Source organism: Bufo gargarizans, chromosome 2, assembly GCF_014858855.1.
Source record: "Bufo gargarizans isolate SCDJY-AF-19 chromosome 2, ASM1485885v1, whole genome shotgun sequence".
NCBI lineage: Eukaryota > Metazoa > Chordata > Amphibia > Anura > Bufonidae > Bufo > Bufo gargarizans.
The window spans coordinates 534,737,010-534,759,657 of record NC_058081.1 but is presented as its reverse complement, the minus strand read 5'-3'; the positions used below and the strand labels follow the sequence as shown (position 1 = coordinate 534,759,657).

Below are 22,648 nucleotides of genomic sequence, written 5' to 3'. Positions count from 1 at the left end.
AATGAGAAGCGTGCAAGTTGTGACACAGGCAGGGCGTCTATAGTAGTAAGGGCGCTGCTGGGACGTGAGAGAAGGCCGCTGCTGCCCTGCATGTCATTACAGTTTGTGGCAGTTGCTACACCGGCCAAGGAGCCTCCTCGTTGTTGGCACAGCCTGGGCGCCCCTGTTGCCATGGCGGCCACACAGCTCGCACACCCCAAAGGCCGGCCCTGGATCTAAGCATGGGGTGGAGAGTGAGCCTTCCTGGGTCTAAAGCTAGAGCTGCATTTGAAGAAGCAAAGAGCCGCATGCGGCTCAAGAGCCATAGGTTGGCCACCCCCGATTTATGGTATCTAACTTAATTTACACAAACACAGTGTTCATACAATGAAAGCTGTTTCCCCATCTCACAGTCATTATAGTACATAGAAGCACAACCATTCTGCAATTTATTTTAATTTTTTTTGTACTTCGGGTCAGCTTTAAGCTTTCTTGCTGGCTAGCTTATTCAGTGCTGTTTTCTGCTACCTGTATAACGGAAACGGGACGGATCCGTTTTGCAGCCCATAGACTTCGATTATGACGGAATGAATAACGGAATGCCTCTAAAGACATTCCGTTATGTATTCCGTCATAGAATTGCGTTATGGTCCGTGGTAACGGCATCCATAACGCAATTCACCTTTTACCACCAAACAAAGTGTGAACGAATTTCAAAATATGAAATTCGCTCATCTCTAGCAGCTGCCTATACACATACAGATTGTCAGCCAGCCCCACCAAAACTGTGCTGAAAATACCAAGTTCAGCCAACAATACTCTTATGTGTATGGAGGCCTTTATTATAGATTATAGTAAGTGGATACAAAGTTGGAGTACAAGTACAGGAGCCTTGAAGGTTCAAAAAGGTTTTTGTTATTGTTTAGTATAGATCCTATTCAGTTTTGCGGAACCAGGATGTAGTAGTATCGCCTTTCCCCAGAAGATGGCAGTACTGCTCCTATAAATATGAGTTCAGCAGATTTTACAATTGACTCAGCAACTTATGAATTATCATGAAGGGAATTTTTGTAGGAATCAATGTAGCTGTAGCCAAATTTATCCAATGTCACAGGATGTTTGATAAACTCAATGCATCTTTAACCACTTCAGCCCCGCTAGGTGAAACCCCCTTCATGACCAGAGCACTTTTTACACTTCGGCACTACACTCCTTTCACCGTTTATCGCTCGGTCATGCAACTTACCACCCAAATGAATTTTACCTCCTTTTCTTCTCACTAATGGAGCTTTCATTTGGTGGTATTTTATTGCTGCTGACATTTTTACTTTTTTTGTTATTAATCAAAATGTAACGATTTTTTTGCAAAAAAATGACATTTTTCACTTTCAGCTGTAAAATTTTGCAAAAAAAACGACATCCATATATAAATTTTTCGCCAAATTTATTGTTCTACATGTCTTTGATTAAAAAAAAATGTTTGGGCAAAAAAAAAAAATGGTTTGGGTAAAAGTTATAGCATTTACAAACTATGGTACAAAAATGTGAATTTCCGCTGAAACAGCTCTGACTTTCTGAGCACCTGTCATGATTCCTGAGGTTCTACAATGCCCAAACAGTAGAAAACCCCCACAAATGACCCCATTTCGGAAAGTAGACACCCTAAGGTATTCGCTGATGGGCATAGTGAGTTCATAGAACTTTTTATTTTTTGTCACAAGTTAGCGGAAAATGATGATGATTTTTATTTTTTTTATCTTTCTTACAAAGTCTCATATTCCACTAACTTGCGACAAAAAATAAAAAATTCTAGGAACTCGCCATGCCCCTCACGGAATACCTTGGGGTGTCTTCTTTCCAAAATGGGGTCACTTGTGGCGTAGTTATACTGCCCTGGCAATTTAGGGGCCCAAATGTGTGAGAAGAACTTTGCAATCAAAATGTGTAAAAAATGACCGGTGAAATCCAAAAGGTGCACTTTGGAATATGTGCCCCTTTGCCCACCTTGGCAGCAAAAAAGTGTGACACATCTGGTATCGCCGTACTCAGGAGAAGTTGGGGAATGTGTTTTGGGGTGTCATTTTACATATACCAATGCTGGGTGAGAAAAATATCTTGGTCAAATGCCAACTTTGTATAAAAAAATGGGAAAAGTTGTCTTTTGCCAAGATATTTCTCTCATCCAGCATGGGTATATGTAAAATGACACCCCAAAACACATTCCCCAACTTCTCCTGAGTACGGCGATACCAGATGTGTCACACTTTTTTGCTGCCAAGGTGGGCAAAGGGGCACATATTCCAAAGTGCACCTTTCAGATTTTGCAGGCCATTTTTTACACATTTTGATTGCAAGGTACTTCTCACACATTTGGGCCCCTAAATTGCCAGGGCAGTATAACTACGCCACAAGTGACCCCATTTTGGAAAGAAGACACCCCAAGGTATTCCGTGAGGGGCATGGCGAGTTCCTAGAATTTTTTATTTTTTGTCACAAGTTAGCGGAAAATGATGATTTTTTTTTTTTTCTCTTTTTTCCTTACAAAGTCTCATATTCCACTAACTTGCGACAAAAAATAAAAAATTCTAGGAACTCGCCATGCCCCTCACGGAATACCTTGGGGTGTCTTCTTTCCAAAATGGGGTCACTTGTGGCGTAGTTATACTGCCCTGGCAATTTAGGGGCCCAAATGTGTGAGAAGAACTTTGCAATCAAAATCTGTAAGAAATGGCCTGCAAAATCTGAAAGGTGCACTTTGGAATATGTGCCCCTTTGCCCACCTTGGCAGCAAAAAAGTGTAACACATCTGGTATCGCCGTACTCAGGAGAAGTTGGGGAATGTGTTTTGGGGTGTCATTTTACATATACCCATGCTGGGTGAGATAAATATCTTGGTCAAATGCCAACTTTGTATAAAAAAATTGTAAAAGTTGTCTTTTGCCAAGATATTTTTTTTCACCCAGCATGGGTATATGTAAAAAAACACATTCCCCAACTTCTCCTGAGTACGGCGATACCAGATGTGTGACACTTTTTTGCTGCCAAGGTGGGCAAAGGGGCACATATTCCAAAGTGCACCTTTCGGATTTCACCGGTCATTTTTTACACATTTTGATTGCAAAGTTCTTCTCACACATTTGGGCCCCTAAATTGCCAGGGCAGTATAACTACGCCACAAGTGACCCCATTTTGGAAAGAAGACACCCCAAGGTATTCTGTGAGGGGCATGGCGAGTTCCTAGAATTTTTTTTTTATTGTCGCAAGTTAGTGGAATATGAGTCTTTGTAAGGAAAAAAGAAAAAAAAAGAAAAATCATCATTTTCCGCTAACTTGTGACAAAAAATAAAAAATTCTAGGAACTCGCCGTGCCCCTCACGGAATACCTTGGGGTGTCTTCTTTCCAAAATGGGGTCACTTGTGGGGTAGTTATACTGCCCTGGCAATTTAGGGGCCCAAATGTGTGAGAAGTACCTTGCAATCAAAATCTGTAAAAAATGGCCTGTGAAATCCGAAAGGTGCTCTTTGGAATGTGAGCCCCTTTGCCCACCTTGGCTGCAAAAAAGTGTCACACATCTGGTATCGCCGTACTCAGGAGAAGTTGGGGAATGTGTTTTGAGGTGCCATTTTACATATAACCATGCTGGGTGAGAGAAATATCTTGGCAAAAGACAACTTTTCCTATTTTTTTATACAAAGTTGGCATTTGACCAAGATATTTCTCTCACCCAGCATGGGTATATGTAAAATGACACCCCAAAACACATTCCCCAACTTCTCCTGAGTACGGCGATACCAGATGTGTGACACTTTTTTGCAGCCTAGATGCGCAAAGGGGCCCAAATTCCTTTTAGGAGGGCATTTTTAGACATTTGGATCCCAGACTTCTTCTCACACTTTCGGGCCCCTAAAAAGCCAGGGCAGTATAAATACCCCACATGTGACCCCACTTTGGAAAGAAGACACCCCAAGGTATTCAATGAGGGGCCTGGCGAGTTCCTAGAAATTTTTTATTTTTTGCATAAGTTAGCGGAAATTGATTTTTTTGGTTTTTTTCTCACAAAGTCTCAATTTTCGCTAACTTAGGACAAAAATTTCAATCTTTTATGGACTCAATATGCCCCTCAGCGAATACCTTGGGGTGTCTTCTTTCCGAAATGGGGTCACATATGGGGTATTTATACTGCCCTGGCTTTTTAGGGGCCCTAAAGCGTGAGAAGAAGTCTGGAATATAAATGTCTAAAAATGTTTACGCATTTGGATTCCGTGAGGGGTATGGTGCGTCCATGTGAGATTTTATTTTTTGACACAAGTTAGTAGAATATGAGACTTAGTAAGAAAAAACAAAAAACAAAAAAAAATTTCCGCTAACTTGTGCCAAAAATAATGTCTGAATGGAGCCTTACAGGGGGGGGGGTGATCAATGACAGGGGGGGTGATCAATGACAGGGGGGGTGATCAATGACAGGGGGGTGATCAATGACAGGGGGGTAATCACCCATATAGACTCCCGGATCACCCCCCTGTCATTGATCACCCCCCTGGTAAGGCTCCATTCAGACGTCCGTATAATTTTTACGGATCCATGGATCGGATCCGCAAAACACATGCGGACGTCTGAATGGAGCCTTACAGGGGGGTTATCAATGACAGGGGGTGATCAGGGTGATCAGGGTGATCACCCCCCTGTCACTGATCACCCCCCCTGTAAGGCTCCATTCAGACATCCGCATGATTTTTTACGGATCCATGGATACATGGATCGGATCCACAAAAAACATGCGGACGTCTGAATGGAGCCTTACAGGGGGGTTATCAATGACAGGGGGTGATCAGGGTGATCACCCCCCTGTCACTGATCACCCCCCCTGTAAGGCTCCATTCAGACATCCGCATGATTTTTTACGGATCCATGGATACATGGATCAGATCCACAAAAAAACATGCGGACGTCTGAATGGAGCCTTACAGGGGGGTGATCAATGACAGGGGGGTGATCAGGGAGTGTATATGGGTGATCACCCGCCTGTCATTGATCACCCCCTGTAAGGCTCCATTCAGACGTCCGCATGTGTTTTGCGGATCCGATCCATGTATCCATGGATCCGTAAAAATCATGCGGACGTCTGAATGGAGCCTTACAGGGGGGTGATCAATGACAGGGGGTGATCAGGGAGTGTATATGGGTGATCACCCCCCTGTAAGGCTCCATTCAGACGTCCGCATGTGTTTTGCGGATCCGATCCATGTATCCATGGATCCGTAAAAATCATGCGGACGTCTGAATGGAGCCTTACAGGGGGGTGATCAATGACAGAGGGGTGATCAATGACAGGGGGTGATCAGGGAGTGTATATGGGTGATCACCCGCCTGTCATTGATCACCCCCCTGTAAGGCTCCATTTAGACGTCCGTATGCGTTTTGCGGATCCGATCCATGTATCCGTGGATCCGTAAAAATCATACGGACGTCTGAACGGAGCCTGACAGGGGGGTGATCAATGACAGGGCGGTGATCAATGACAGGGGGGTGATCAGGGAGTTTATATGGGGTGATCATGGGTGATCAGGGGTTTATAAGGGGTTAATAAGTGACGGGGGGGGGGGGTGTAGTGTAGTGTAGTGTGGTGTTTGGTGCGACTGTACTGACCTACCTGAGTCCTCTGGTGGTCGATCCTAACAAAAGGGACCACCAGAGGACCAGGTAGGAGGTATATTAGACGCTGTTATGAAAACAGCGTCTAATATACCTGTTAGGGGTTAAAAAATTCGGATCTCCAGCCTGCCAGCGAACGATCGCCGCTGGTATGCTGGAGATCCACTCGCTTACCTTCCGTTCCTGTGAGCGCGCGCGCCTGTGTGCGCGCGTTCACAGGAAATCTCGCGTCTCGCGAGATGACGCATATATGTGTGACTGTGCGCCAGCCTGCCACCTCCGGAATGCACATGTGCGTTAGGCGGTCCTGAGGTGGTTAAAGGGGTTGTCTCACTTCGGCAAGTCGCATTTATCATGTAGAGAAAGTTAATACAAGCCCCTTACTAATGTATTGTTATTGTCCATATTGCCTCCTTTGCTGGCTGGATTAATTTTTCCATCACATTATACACTGCTTGTTTCCATGGTTACAACTGCCCTGAAATCCAGCAGGAGTGGCCATGATTGCACACTATAGAAAAAAGCACTAGCCTGTGTGCACTCCCATGTCCCGGCCACCAGAGAGGCCAGCAAGGAAGCAATATGGACAATCACAATACAATAGTAAGTGGATTGTATTAACTTCCTCTACATAATGCTATTTGCTGAAGTGAGACAACCCCTTTAAATTTCTTCTCTGCCCTAAACCCCAGGGGTGTTACCATAAGGGCTCATGCGCATGACCGTATGCCCTCCGAGACATACTGTCCGTGAGCGAGCCATATGTCCCGGAGTGGCATACATTGTGCGCACGGGAGCTCACAGCATCATAGGTTACCATGATACTGTGCGCATTGGGCCGCCTGCGGGACTACTGTTTCGCACTCATAAGCTCATATGAGTGCAGGACAATAGTCCTGCGGGCAGCCCGATGTGCACAGTATCATACTAACCTATGATGCTCTGCGCTCCCGTGAGCACGATGTATGCCGCTCCGGGACATATGGCCTGCTCCCGGAGTGCTGTCCGCATCTTTTGCGGCTATATTGAAGTGAATGGGTGCGCATCCGAGCCGCCAAAACAGCTCGGATGCGGACCAAAATAACGGCAGTGTGCATGAGGGGTAGTCTCACCTCAGACATTGGGGACATATCGCTAGGATATGCCCCCAATGTTTGATAGGTGCCGATCCTACCTCTGGGACCCACACCTATCTTTAGAACGGAGCCCGCAAAGTCAAGGATGGTGCACCATGCATGCGAGGCCGCCCTACATTATTTCGTATGGGAGCACCGAAAATAGCTGAGTGGTGCGCTCAACTATTTTCTGCAGTCTCATTTAAAAAATGAATGGCAAGCGCACCCACTACCCCATTGACTTCTATGGGGCTGTCGGCTCTCCCTTAGGAATTAATGGAGGGCAGCCACGCATGCGTGGTATGCCCTTCTTCACATTGCAGGCTCTGTTCTAAAGATAGGTTCCCACCTCTGGGATCTGCACCTATTAGACATTGGGGACATATCCTAGTGATATGCCCCCAGTGTCTGAGGTGAGACAACCACTTTAATGACTGGTTCCCATGTTCCCCTGTGTTAACAGACTGCTCTCTATGCCCCTGTCTTTCTCACAAACCACTCCCCATACTTCCTCTTTCACACAGACTGCTCCCCATACCTCCCCTGTGACACAAACTGCTCAAAATACCTCCTGTGACACAGACTGCCCCTAATACCTCCTCTGTGACACAGACTGCTCCCCATACCTCCTCTGTAACACAGACTGCTCCCCATACCTCCTCTGTAACACAGACTGCTCCCCATACCTCCTCTGTAACACAGACTGCTTCCCATACCTCCTCTGTAACAGAGACTGCTTCCCATACCTCCTCTGTAACACAGACTGCTCCCCATACCTCCTCTGTAACAGAGACTGCTCCCCATACCTCCTCTGTAACACAGACTGCTCCCCATACCTCCTATGTAACACAGACTGCTCCCCATACCTCCTGTGACACAGACTGCTTCCCATACCTCCTCTGTAACACAGACTGATCCCCATACCTCCTCTGTAACACAGACTGCTCCCCATACCTCCTCTGTAACACAGACTGCTCCCCATACCTCCTCTGTAACACAGACTGCTCCCCATACCTCCTCTTAACACAAACTGCTCCCCATACCTCCTCTGTAATACAGACTGCTCCCCATACCTCCTCTGTAACACAGACTGCTCCCCATACCTCCTCTGTAACACAGACTGCTCCCCATACCTCCTCTTAACACAAACTGCTCCCCATACCTCCTCTGTAATACAGACTGCTCCCCATACCTCCTCTGTGACACAGACTGCTCCCCATACCTCCTCTGTAAATCAAACTGCTCCCCATACCTCCTCTGTAACACAGACTGCGCCCCATACCTCCTCTGTAACAGACTGTTCTTCATACCTCCTCTGTAAGGCCTCTTTCACACGACCGCATGGCTTTTTCGGTGTTTTGCAGTCTATTTTTCATGGATCCGTTGTTTAGTTTTTTGTTTCCTTTGTGTTTCCGTTTCTGTTCCATTTTTCTGTTCCGTTTTTCCGTATGGCATATACAGCATACAGTAATTACATAGACAAAATTGGGCTGGACATAAAATTTTCAATAGATGGGTCCGCAAAAACGTAACGGATATGAAAGACATACGGATGCATTTCCGTATGTGTTCCTTTTTTTTGCGGACCCATTGACATGAATGGAGCCACTGAACCTGATTTGCGGGCAATAATAGGACATGTTCTATCTTTCAACGGAACAGAAATACGGAAACGGAATGCATACGGAGTACATTCCGTTTTTTTGGAGGAACCATTGAAATGAATGGTTCCGTACACGGAACACAAAAAAAGTCCCATAAACGGAAAAAAAAAAAATAATTGTGTTCCTGGCTTGGTGCTCATATATCAGCCTCAGAAACAGCTCACCTCCCCCCTCCTCAGGGATGTGACATCATAGTGTGACTGTGACGTATGCCTGCACTCAGGACTGCCAGTTGGCCCCCTGAGGCCCAGCCATGTCACAAACACAAGGTGGAGGAGAACATAGTAACTAGGCTGATAAGCTGGGGAAACAAAAAGCCTCAGATCTATTGATCCCTTAGCCTTTGAAGTCACCAGCCACCTGGAGACATATCCACCCCTGCAGGAACTGGCAAGTAGGAGGGGGCTGGTTAGGAAAATTGGCCGCAATTAAAGGGACACTGACAGGCCCAATAACCATAATTAGCTGTATATATCCATGCACAGGTCTTCTAATGTGCATTAAAAACATATAAGTATCCCCCCTGTCCACATTATGAATACAGTAAACTCACGTTTTATAACCTGAACTAATCGCTGTTCTTTCTGCCCAAGGGGCGAGGTTTCAGCTCCACTTGCGCCCAGCCAGCATCAGCCCAACCGCCGTTTTGTAGCGCCGCCCAGCTCATCAATATTCACTTAGCTGGGCGGCTTCTGCTGTCCCCGACTTTCCGAGATCCGGCGCATACCCAATAGAAAGCTATGGGTGTCGGGCGCATGCGCAGAAGCTGAAAGCGAGTCCGATACCCATAGCTTTCTATTGGGCATGCGCCGGATCTCGGAAGGTCGGGGACAGCAGAAGCCGCCCAGCTAAGTGAATATTGATGAGCTGGGCGGCACTTCAAAACGGCGGTTGGGCTGATGCTGGCTGGGCGCAAATGGAGGTGAAACCTCGCCCCTTGGGCAGAAAGAACAGCGATTAGTTCAGGTTATAAAACGTGAGTTTACTGTATTCATAATGTGGACAGGGGGGATACTTATATGTTTTTAATGCACATTAGAAGACCTGTGCATGGATATGTACAGCTAATTATGGTTATTGGGCCTGTCAGTGTCCCTTTAAATGCGGCCAATTTTCCTAACCAGCCCCCTCCTGCATGCCAGTTCCTGCAGGGGTGGATATGTCTCCAGGTGGCTGGTGACTTCAAAGGCTAAGGGATCAATAGATCTGAGGCTTTTTGTTGAGTTTCCCCAGCTTATCAGCCTAGTTACTATGTTCTCCTCCACCTTGTGTTTGTGACATGGCTGGGCCTCAGGGGGCCAACTGGCAGTCCTGAGTGCAGGCATACGTCACAGTCACACTATGATGTCACATCCCTGAGGAGGGGGGAGGTGAGCTGTTTCTGAGGCTGATATATGAGCACCAAGCCAGGAACACAAGGTCTCTTGGAACTGGACTACAAACAGAGACACATGGGAACAGCTCCCTGAAGGAAGAGAGGCAGAGCCCCACATGCCCCTGGAGATGGCTGAGTAACCCTTTCCCTCCAGACCCCTAATACCCCTGCCCTGATTTACCCCTATTCACCCCAGCCTGCATTGGGTTATCCCTAACCCCTGAATTTAACCCATTTACCACCGATAACCCTTGCTGCATAACCCCTGCATTAACCCCTGGTCCACCAACCATCCCCTAACCCCAGCTGCTGAAATCCTGCAGTCAGTATTTACCCCTGCTGCTGACCTCCTGCAACATTAACCTCAGCCCTGTCTGTCTCTGCCCATATCCTTAACTTCTGCATTCCCTGTGTGCAGCCCCCACATACCCTTGCTGGGCTGTATTAACCCTTTATAGCCTGGTCCCCTGCAATAGCCCCAATACCCCTGACCCAGGTAACCCCTGGTGTCCAACCCTGGGTTTACCCCTTTATGTCCATCATCCCCTGCACTGTGATTATCTCTACTTCCAGTAATTGTGTGGTTTAGAGCTCGCTTTAACCCTTGCATTGCTGGGCTGTATTGACCCTGTATTCCCTGAACCTGTACTCATGGCTACATCCCTGGCCTGCAAGTATTAACCCTTGCAGTGCCACCATTTACCCTTTCTACCCCGTAGGGACAGTGAGTAGCCAGACGGGTGGGTTGCTGCTAATGAATGTATGTAAGTGTATTGTATAGATAGTGTGTGGGGTGCAATTGGGAATTGTGTATTGTCTAGTGTAGTTAGGTTTGTATTGTGTTTACTGTAGTGTTATTACTGTACTGTGGTGTGTGCGTCTATATGTATATATATTTATAACCATTGAGCTATAAATATATATAGAGATAGCGTATAATTAGACTTGTATTATTGTATTGTATAATAAATACTTTATTATTCCTATACAGCGTATAGTGTTTTTAGTAGTCGCCGCCGTAGTATAGTAGTAAGTCGCATGTAGTGTAGTTCAGTGGAGTGTATAGGCAACAGAGGTAGTTAGCTAGAGAGTATAACAGAGTTAGTTATAATTTAGGCACAAATAGGTGGAGTCATCACTAGATGACTCACACCTATTTATGAATATGAATTATTGAGATTTGCATAAATATCAATAATTAATGTCCCCTTTAACAGTTGGCAATATGTGTGATGTCATATTCAGGCACCATTATATTCATGGAGCATGGTGTGTGCAGCAGTATTATTTAAAGAAAGCAGGGTGCTTGTAGCAATTTTACAGTTGCAAGAAAAAGTATGTGAACCCTTTGGAATGATATATATTTCTGCACAAATTGGTCATAAAATGTGATCCGATCTTCATCTAAGTCACACCAATAGACAATCACAGTCTGCTTAAACTAATAACACACAAATAATTAAATGTTACCATGTTTTTATTGAACACACCATGTAAACATTCACAGTGCAGGTCGAAAAAGTATCTGAACCCCTAGACTAATGACATCTCCAAGAGCTAATTGGAGTGAGGTGTCAGCCAACTGGAGTCCAATCAATGAGATGAGATTGGAGGTGTTGGTTACAGCTGCCCTGCCCTATAAAAAACACACACCAGTTCTGGGTTTGCTTTTCACAAAAAGTATTGCCTGATGTGAATGATGCCTCGCACAAAAGAGCTCTCCGAAGACCTACGATTAAGAATTGTTGACTTGCATAAAGCTGGAAAGGGTTATAAAAGTATCTCCAAAAGCATTGCTCTTCATCAGTCCACGGTAAGACAAATTGTCTATAAATAGAGAAAGTTCAGCACTGCTGCTACTCTCCCTAGGAGTGGCCGTCCTGTAAAGATGACTGCAAGAGCACAGCGCAGACTGCTCAATGAGGTGAAGAAGAATCCTAGCGTGTCAGCTAAAGAGTTACAAAAGTCTCTGGCATATGCTAACATCCCTGTTAGCGAATCTACGATACGTAAAACACTAAACAAGAATGTATTTCATGGGATGATACCACAGAGGAAGCCACTGCTGTCCAAAAAAACATTGCTGCACGTTTACAGTTTGCACAAGAGCACCTGGATGTTCCACAGCAGTACTGGCAAAATATTCTGTGGACAGATGAAACCAAAGTTGAGTTTTTTGGAAGAAACACACAACACTATGTGTGGAGAAAAAGAGGCACAGCACACCAACATCAAAACCTCATCCCAACTGTGAAGTATGGTGGTGGAGGCATCATGGTTTTGGGCTGCTTTGATGTGTCAGGGCCTGGACGGATTGCTATCATCGAAGGAAAAATGAATTCCCAAGCCTAATCAACACATTTTGTAGGAGAACTTAAGGCCATCTGTCCACCAGCTGAAGCTCAACAGAAGATGGGTGTTGCAACAGGACAACGACCCAAAGCATAGAAGTAAATCATTAACAGAATGGCTTAAACAGAAGAAAATACGCCTTCTGGAGTGGCCCAGTCAGAGTCCTGACCTCAACCCGATTGAGATGCTGTGGCATGACCTCAAGAAAGCGATTCACACCAGACATGCCAAGAATATTGCTGAACTGAAGCAGTTCTGCAAAGAGGAATGGTCAAGAATTACTCCTGACCGTTGTGCATGTCTGATTGGCAAATAAAAGAAAAGTTTGGTTGAAGTTATTGCTGCCAATAGAGGTTTCAACCAGTTATTAAATCCAAGGGTTCACATACTTTTTCCACCTGTGCTGTGAATGTTTACATGGTGTGTTCAATAAAAACATGGTAACATTTAATTCTTTGTGTGCTATTAGTTTAAGCAGACTGTGATTGTCTATTGTTGTGACTTAGATGAAGATCAGATCACATTTTATGACCAATTTGTGCAGAAATCCATATAATTCCAAAGGGTTCACATACTTTTTCTTGCAACTGTATATTCAAGTGCCGCGATGTGTAGCACTATTATATTCAGGGGGCATGTATGTATGTAACAGTATTTTATTCAGGAGGCATATGTAATGACCCAGAGTGCCATTACCACTCTTTTGCACCTTGCTACTGTCTCTAATACGCTAATGTATGTCCTAAATATATATTTTGTACCACCTCTGAATAATGTGCATATTTATTCTAGTGTAACTGTTTGTGTTAATGCCTGATTTACCACAAGGTGGCGGCATTACTGGAAGAGCTGTACTACATAGAATGGAACCCATCTACCATTATATTCCCCTCTCTAGAGAAGGAGGAGTCTTAGTCTTAGCTAAAGTAGGTCAGTCTAAACCTACCTCTCAGGGGGTGAGGTTGTATGAGTAGCTTGTCTCCTACTAAGGCCTCCTGCACACAAACGTTTGCGCCCCATGGCCGTTCTGCGGCACGCAAATTGCGGGCCGCAATGCACGAACACCGACTGTGGGCCAGCCACAGCAGATCGTGGACCCATTCTTTTTAATGTGTCTGCAATCCGCCCGTTCCACAAAGAAATGGGACATGTTCTATCCTTTTGCGGAACGGAAGTACATAGTTCTTCTGTAGGGTTCCATTCTGTGCTTCCGTTCCACACCAGACTGTTGGCAAATAGGGACTAACCCCACTAGGGGATGGGCCACCCGGTCAGGCCTTTACGCAACCCATTACCTTAAATAAAAGACTGACAACTATTTTCCTTTTAATGCTGGGTGATGATCGGCCACACCTTTCTTTATTTAACGATAACACCATAACTGTAAATGGCGCAGTATGCCAGCCGCTGGACTCCCAGCGGGCAAGTCTGCCTTGTGCCACAACCAAATTCCATACTGAATCATATATACCACCAGCTGTGACTTGTTCTCATATCGTATATAGCTTCATTTATATTTCTCTCATTCATGTTTTTTTTATTTTTTATTTTTTTTATTTTTTTTATTTTTTACATTTTTTATTTTTATTTTTTAACACAAAAGAATACCTCACCTGAGAAACAAATGGATCCAATCCGTCAAAACCATCGCAATCACACAGGGAGGGCGGGTGGGAAACCAGCGCATCCACCGTCAAGAGGAAGTGGCAAGCGCAATCACAAGAATATATAGCCTCCCAGCACCGCCCCTTACCCCCAATGAATCATGGGAAGGCTTCCCAGTTAACTCCTTACAATACTTCTCCTCACTGCTCTTGAACCCTAAACAGGGCCATGACCCCCTATGAACTCAGGGCAGAGGGAATAAGGAAGGCCCCCAGTCTCTTATCACCCTCCATAGGCCGTCGGGTGCTCACCAGACTGTTGGCAAATAGGGACTAACCCCACTAGGGGATGGGCCACCTGGTCAGGCCTTTACACAACCCATTACCTTAAATAAGAGACTGACAACTATTTTCCTTTTAATGCTGGGTGATGATCGGCCACAGCTTTCTTTATTTAACGATAACACCATAACTGTAAATGGCGCAGTATGCCAGCCGCTGGACTCCCAGCGGGCAAGTCTGCCTTGTGCCACAACCAAATTCCATACTGAATCATATATACCGCCACGGAGGAGACTCGTGCCTACACGTGGCTCCAACCACCACCCAGCAAAAACATGGCCTGCTCGATCCTGGATGCCCGATAAGAATATATCTAGACCGATATCATTAAGATGAACACCATCCGGCCTCATCAACGCCCGATTGTCACCCTCTAGCTGCCTATGGCGAACAACCACTGACCCTTTAGAACGCACAAACCGGGAGATCCGCGCGTTCACAGTACGCCTGCCTTTCTCTAAAGCCTCACCATCCCGGTCCCCGTGCCACACCACCCTTGGGACAATCTCTGACCAGACTAGAACAATTTCTCTAAAAAATGACGGAAAACGCTCCACATCCGAACGCATAAGCGTCAACAATTCCGCCACCCGTAAATGGCAGAGGTCATTACCACCGGCATGGATCACCAAAATCACCGGACCCACCGAACGTATACCAATCTCGACCACCTCCGTGAGTAATTGAGACCATCGTAGGCCCCGAACACCTCTCCACATGACGTCCACATTCCGGAATCCAAGATTGCGCCCGCCAGGCCAACCTTCAGCCCGCTGTGCAGCCCAAAATACGTAGGAGTGCCCAACAATCCATACTGCTGGACGCTCGGCACCTGAAAAGATAACAATGTTAGAAAAGGACCACCAGGACAACAACCACGGCCTGCATGAAGAAAACGAACCATTGACATGACAACAATTTAAATACATTCATTCACATCATATTATGATTACCATGTTTTTTTTTTTTTTTTTTTATAGCAGCAATTCCGGCCGGACATACCGCCCAAAACAAGAAGAACGCCAGCGACCAATACGCATAATCTCAGCCTCCGGCAAACCCGCTCTAGCAGCCTCAGTAGCCGCACCAATGCGGAACGAATGGGTCCCAAATTCCTTCGGATCAACCCCAATCTCCGAAAGACACCGACTAAAAACAGCCGTAAACTGAAATTTAGTCACCGGAGTCCCATCCTCATGCGAAAAGAAATTAGAACCCTCGCGTCGCCTGTCCATGAATTCCCCCACCAAAACCACCGGGCAGGCAGAACCCTGAACAGGGAGGAGCGGGATCCACACCCCGTGACCATATTGATCCGTCTTAGATCGTTGGACCCTAATGCGCAGGGAGCCATTGGCTAAAACCACATCCTGCACCAACAAACCCCCCGACTTCCTAAGCGAAGGAGCAACTAATTCACCAACCCGCAATGCAGCAAAGAAAGCAACGCTGAAACTGGCAGGAAAAAGCGATCCCTCATAAGCAGATTTACAAACGCTAGCGCAACCAACAATCAGCCTACACAGCAAAGAAAAAGACAACGGGCAACACGAATCTCGCGCCACATACCCCTTGCGCCAGCCTCGCATGGCCTGACGAATCGCAAAGTGTTTAGTCACGTCCGTCCAACCACACAACTTAAAAAAGAAAGCCACACCTGACAGCCGCCGAAGGGCAACAAAGGAAGACACACCTGAACTGTGCAAACGAAGCAACCATTCCACCGTGACCTCCAGCCGGATATCGTCACGAGAAGACACATCCCTAGACCCCACCATCGACAACTACTCAGCCCAGGCCTTACCATGAGATTGCCACATAGCCGGCAAAACCGAGGAGCTAATAAGCGACATCAGCTGTCCACCAGGCGCCACAGGAACGGAGGACACTCCTTGCCACACTCGTCCGCCTCCGGATGAAGTTCCCGGAACACCTGCCAATGAAATCGGGAGAGAGCATCAGCAACCTTATTATCTACCCCCGGCACATGACGGGCCCGAAAGTAAATGTTACGATCCAGGCACCGCAAAACCAGATGACGAACTAACGCCAACAGAGGAAGAGAAGAGGAAGACAAACGATTGATCACCTGCACCACTCCCAGATTATCAGACCAAAAACACACATGCTTATTGGCTAACTGCACCCCCCAAATCTCTACAGCCACCACAATAGGGAACAATTCCAATAGCGTCAAATTCTTGCAAAAGCCGGACTCCCTCCACGACCCCGGCCACGGAGCAGCACACCATTCACAGCCCAATATGGTACCAAAGACACATGACCCAGCCGCATCAGACCACAATGCCAACTCCGAACTCACAATTTCCTTAGAAATATAACAAGTATGGCCATTATAACTAGCTAAAAAGGAACGCCAAACGCACAAGTCCGCCTTAAGGGACTTAGTCAACCTGATATGATGACCCGGAGAGGACACCCCCCTTGTGGCCAACGACAACCGGCGGGAAAAAACGCGGCCCATAGGCATCACCCGACATGCAAAACACAACAACCCCAAAAGAGACTGAAGCTGCTTTAGCGCCACCTTCTTAACAGCCAGAAATCCGTCAACTAACTCCAATAACCTACCTAACTTGTCCCCAGGCAACCGAAAAACCATAGCAACCGTATCAATTTCGATACCCAAAAAGGACAAGCACGTGACCGGACCCTCCATCTTCTCCGCCGAAATAGGAACCCCAAACTGTCCCATAAGGGTCAAAAATAACGACAACAAGTACCTGCAACCCCCCCCCCCCCACACACTGGGGGAAACAAACAGGAAATCATCTAGATAATGTATCACAGACGACATACCAGACTCAAATCTCACCACCCACTCCAAGAAGGAACTAAACAGCTCAAAATAGTGACACGATATGGAGCACCCCATCGGTAAACAAGTGTCATAATAAAATTGCCCCTCCCAACAACCTCCCAACAAATGGAAACAATCAGGATGGACAGGAAAAAGCCTGAATGCTGATTCAATATCAGATTTAGCTAAAAGGGCCCCTTCACCTGCATCCCTAACTAAAGAAACCGCCCTGTCAAAGGAAACATACGAAACTGATGCCTCTTCCTGAAGAATCGCATCATTCACCGAGGAGCCCTTAGGATGAGATAAATGATGAATCAAACAAAACTTCCCAACCTCCTTTTTCGGAACCACACCCCACGGGGACACCCTTAGATTAGGAAACTGAATTGACGAGAACGGACCCTCAATCCTACCCAACTTAACCTCCTTAGCCAATTTATCCCTCAACACCTCAGGGTGATCCCGGGCTGATCTCAGGTTATCACTAAAAACAGGGGACCGGCTAAGAACAAACGGAATAAAGAAACCCGAAAAAAAAACTGAGCGAATCTGAGAAGCCGACTGACTATCGGGGTACCTGTCTAGCCACGGGGACATCGCGTCCACGCTCACCGGGGTCCTTACCCTCACCCTGGGCGGGCAACTTGGTAAGTCTGGCTGTCGAACCCGAAGACCTATTTCCAGCTTGGGAACCTCCGCACACTGAGCATTCATGCTTGAACCAGCATAAACCCGTTGAACGACCAGCACACTCCTGGGCGTCTAACGGCCACTGATGCATGGACCTGGGCAGTGCCCGCACCGGCGGCCGCGCTCTGAAAGGGATGTTGTCTCTGAGACAACATGAGCCGCAGCCACACATCAGTTGCCTTAACACCCCAACCCACGCCAGGCTGAAGGGCAAGGCGCCTCCTAAATTCCTCATCATACCGCCATGTGCTGCCCCCATGAGACTTTTAAGCACTATATACCGTATCAACGTAAACAAACATCTCTGAACATCGCTCCGGGTGCCGCTGACCAATGATACATCCCAAAACCGCAAACGCCTGGAGCCAGTTCCCAATAGTTTTCGCAACCTTCGGCCTATGCTCATACGGTTTATCAAACGCTCGGCGCTCCCTGTCCACTGTATGCTGATTCACAGACATAAGAGACCATATGTCTACATACTGATTAGCCCAGATCGTTTCCCTAACCGCCTCCTCAACATGTGAACCCAAAGGGCTAACCCCGCAGAAAATGGACTCTTTATGTATTCCCGCAGCCACTGAGGAAGGGGCTGGACATAACCCCAGGGGCTGTAAGCATGACGCACTGCGACCCCCTGCCTGGATCCCCAGACAGAGGTGCTGCCGCCAGCATAGACAACCCCTGCCCTTCGGCAACCGGGGGGGGGGGGGCAAGAATTGAGCTGAGGGGGGTATAGGGGGTGAATCCTCCCCCATCGTACTCTCCCGGGCTCCCATACTATTCCCTGCACCCAGCGCGCCGCCGGCCGTAATCACACTTCCGGAAGACAGAGGAAGGGGAGGAGCTACGGCACAGCGCCGAGCCCGTCCACCAACCCCCCGCCCGCCGGAGCGGCCCGACCCGTCACGGCGCCTGGAGGGAACAGGTAAGCGCTCCCCAGACCTGGGAGAGCCCTGGGGATCGCCGCAACGGGAAGTAATGGGAGCAGGGGGGCTGTGACCAAGCTGTGCCGGGGGGCGGGAACGCCGCACGGACCGCCGATCCCCCGAACGACAGGCAGAGCTGGCGGCAGGAACCGCCAGCTCAGCGACAGCAGCAGGCAGAGGGGCCGGAGTAGGGGAAGGCAAAGGGGAATGCAGGCTCCCAAGGAATGCCCGCAGCCAACCCTCTCCTTCCTCCTGAAAATGCGCCAGGAGGGAGTCCCTCAGGGCCAAATCTCCTGCGGACATGACAGCGGCAAAGGGGTACCTCAACCAGCGCATCCACAGTCAAGAGGAAGTGACAAGCGCAATCCCAAGAATATATAGCCTCCCAGCACCGCCCCTTACCCCTCATGAATCATAGGAAGGCTTCCCAGTTAACTCCTTACAATACTTCTCCTCACTGCTCTTAAACCCTAAACAGGGCCATGACCCCCTATTAACTCGGGGCAGAGGGAATAAGGAAGGCCCCCAGTCTCTTATCACCCTCCATAGGCCGTCGGGTGCTCACCATACCGCTTCTCCGGATTTGCAGACCCATTGAAGTGAATGGGCCCGCATCCGTGATGCGGAATGCCCACGGAGCGGCGCCCGTGTATTGCGGATCCACAAATGGGGTCCGCAATACGGCAACGGGCAGCACACGTTTGTGTGCAGGAGGCCTAAAAGGAGAAAGCAGGCCTTGTCCTGCTTGGACAGGCCTTGCCTGTGAGTCTATACATGGTTGCATGTCCCCTCCTGGGCTTGCATTGCCTAAGAGGCCAAGCTAAAGTAAGCTTGAAGCCAGGAAGAAGTTTTCATAGGATTACAGTGAGAGTCAGACTACAGAAAGCCAAGTAACAGCCTACAACAGCAAGCTTCCTATTTACAGTAAACCAGCCAACATAGCAGAGCTGAATAAGTTTAGATGTAGTAGTGCTGAGAGTGTTTGCCTGCCAGAACTTCATGCCAAAGCTGCTGGAAACCAAGACCAAGTCTGTAAACTGTTTGGATTACCTTTTATGCAAAGTAAAGTCTGGACTCCATTTGTTCTACTTCCTTTATCATCCAAGTTAGTCACCCCTGCTTTTGCATTGGTGCGTCCGACCACGTCTGGGATCCAAGGATGTCCAGGTAGGAGCACTGTGACATGTGCTTATAACATCTACAGGGACATTGTAGGCCCACCTACACCACTCTGGCATTCCTAGCCTGGGTCCCAACACCACCATACTTAAAGGGGACTCCATGTCCTTGTTGCTTAACTGGCGCCACGACTACTTGCTCTATAAGAGGGACATATTTCGTAGAAATCTCCTCAGGGGCAAGGGATACCCCAGACGCTGGGATTAGGACGCTGCACATAGTGTGTGTAGCAATATTATATAGTATATAGCAGTAAAGCACGCAGCACATTGATGATTTTGTATTAGCATGGCGTGTAAGGGTGTTCTGAAAAAGCAAGAAACCAAACAAACTCTGCTGAAATGTGTTGTGGCCTGTAGAAGAGATGCACTGATGTGTGGTGTTAATCTTATTTGTAAAACAACTCCCATCATACCTTACCATTTTTTTTACTTGGTAGAAACTTATGTAGAAGGTTAACCTGCACATGGTTCTGGTGCTGAATTTAAGCTATAGGCTTGGTTCTGGTGCTGTGTTAATATTAACTGTTTGGTTCTGGTGTACTTACATTATGGGCTTGGTTCTAGTGCAGTATTTATGTACTTAAATTGGTTCCGGTGGTGTATTTATGTGATGAGCTTGGTTTTGGTGCTGTATTGATGTTATGAGCTTTTTTTTTTATATTGTCTGTATTATGGCACTGGGTGTGGAACAATTGTATCAGCAATGACACCTGACCCATGGGGGTCAGAGACACCAGTGCAGGGCACCAAGGGGTCTGTCAGAATGATAGTCAGGAACAGGACAAGGTCAGGGCAGGGAGAGTACATGCTTCATGGTAAACGGTTCGGAACACAGGCAGACAACGTTGGAGGATATTAGCACGCTATAACACTTATTCCTCAGGCACCCTCCCAAAGTGGAAGGTACCTTAAAGGGGTTGTACCATTTCAGACATTGGAGGCATATCACTAGGATGTGCCCCCAATGTCTAAAAGGTGCGGTTCCTACCTCTGGGATCAGAACCTTTACTTAGAATGGAGCCCGCAAAGGCCTGGACGGCACACCATGCATGTGCAGCTGCCTTCCATTCATTTCTATGGGAGTGCCGAAAATAGCCGACCGCTGGATTGGCTATTTGAATGGGGTAGTGACCGTGCTTGCATGATCTGCTTTCCATTCTTTTCAATGGGACTTCCAAAAATAGCTGATTGTGGCGCTCGGCAATTTTCAACGCTCCCATAGGAATGAATGGAAGGAGTCCACGCATGCACGGTGCGCCCTCTGGGATTTTGCGTGCTCCGTTCTAAGTATAGGTTCAGATCCTAGCAATATACCCTCTGTCTGAGATGGGACAACCCTTTAAAGTTTGCCAGTAGAGTTGAGCGGACACCTGGATGTTCGGCTTCAACGGGTTCGGCCGAACTTCGGAAAAAAGTTCGAGTTTGGGACCCGAACTTGACCCCGAACCCCATTGAAGTCAATGGGGACACCAACTTTTGAGCACTAAAATGGCTGTAAAAATGTCATGGAAAGTGCTAGAGGGCTGCAAATGGCATCAAAATGGGGCTAAGAGCATGGCAATTGCTCTGCAAACAAATGTGGATAGGGAAATGACTTTAAATAACATAAAATACGTAAAAATAAAAAATTATAATCTTGATCTAGGAGGACCAGGTCCATATGGAGTAGGAGGTCGAGGAGGTGGTTGATGTGGCGGTGTAAGTGGAAGCAGCGGTAGAGGAGGAGGTAGCCTACAATGGTTTTTGGTTTTAAATTTTATTTTTAAAATTAGGGTACACCCAAAACATTGGGAAATATAACCTGTGATAACCCCCTCCAGCCGTGCTAAACACACGTTCAGACAATACACTGGCTGCAGGGCAGCCCAGCACCTCCAAGGGGTAAAGGGCAAGCTCAGGCCATGTGCCCAATTTGGAGACCCAGAAGTTGCAGGGGCTGACCCCTGTCAGTCAGTTCGTGTAGGCGTGTGCACACTTACTGCCCCACCATGTCGCACGTCCCCGTGATGTTGATGATCCAATTTGATATCTGCTCTATCAACTTTCAATGTTCTTTTATGCGCCTACCATGGTGATCATGGGTGGTGGGGAATAAGGGTTCCAGGCCAGAGAGGGAGAGGGAGAAAGAGAGACCACATCCAAGGGAGGATTCATTTTTTCAAATTTCAAATTTGAGTTGAAATATGGGAGAAATTAGTAAAGCATAAAAGTGTGAACATTTTTCAAAGTTTAAGCATTGAATAAAAGGATGTGGTGCGCATTATAATTTATTACATTTTATTCCCTGTCACCTATGCATAGCAGGTGTTTATTCACGTCTAAAATTGTATAATGTCCACCCAAGAATTTAACAGAAAAATTATTGAAATTTATTAAGCTGTCAACTAGGTAGAGGAGGGGTATATTACACCCAAAAATTGGTGAATTTCACCAGAATATATAACTGACAGCAATCAGCACAAGTTAGAATGTGGGCAACTCGGCAGTCATTGCGGAGACACTGCAGCATGTAATCGCTCATGTGTTGCAGGCTGCCCAGAGGCAACGAAAAGCTGTCCTCTGTGGGAGGTGTATCGTCTGTGTCCTCTGTATCCCCCCATCCACGCACCAGTGATGGCCATGAGCTGGTCTGGGTGCCACCCTGCTGTGAACATGGTTCCTTCTCCTCCATCTCCTCCTCCTCATCCTCCAGAACTGTGCCCTGGCTGGACAATTGTGTACCTTGGGTTTGTGGGTGCAGGAATTCTACTTCTTACTTTAACTTCATCACTGGAATGACTGGCCGAAAATCCTACAAAATTATCCCTCTTCCTCCTCCTCCTGTGCCACATGCTCTTCCATCATCGCCAGGAGCGATTTTTCAAGGAGGCATAGAAGTGGGATAGTAACTGAGAAAGGCGTTATCGGCACTGGCCATGTTGGTGGAGTACTCAAAACAGC

The 22,648-nt window shown here is 47.1% G+C and overlaps 1 pseudogene; it reads right to left on the bottom strand.

Annotated features, from left to right (window-relative positions):
- Positions 1–17,622, bottom strand: part of LOC122926122 — a 119,407-nt pseudogene extending 101,785 nt beyond the window's left edge.
- Positions 17,623–22,648: the final 5,026 nt, after the last annotated feature.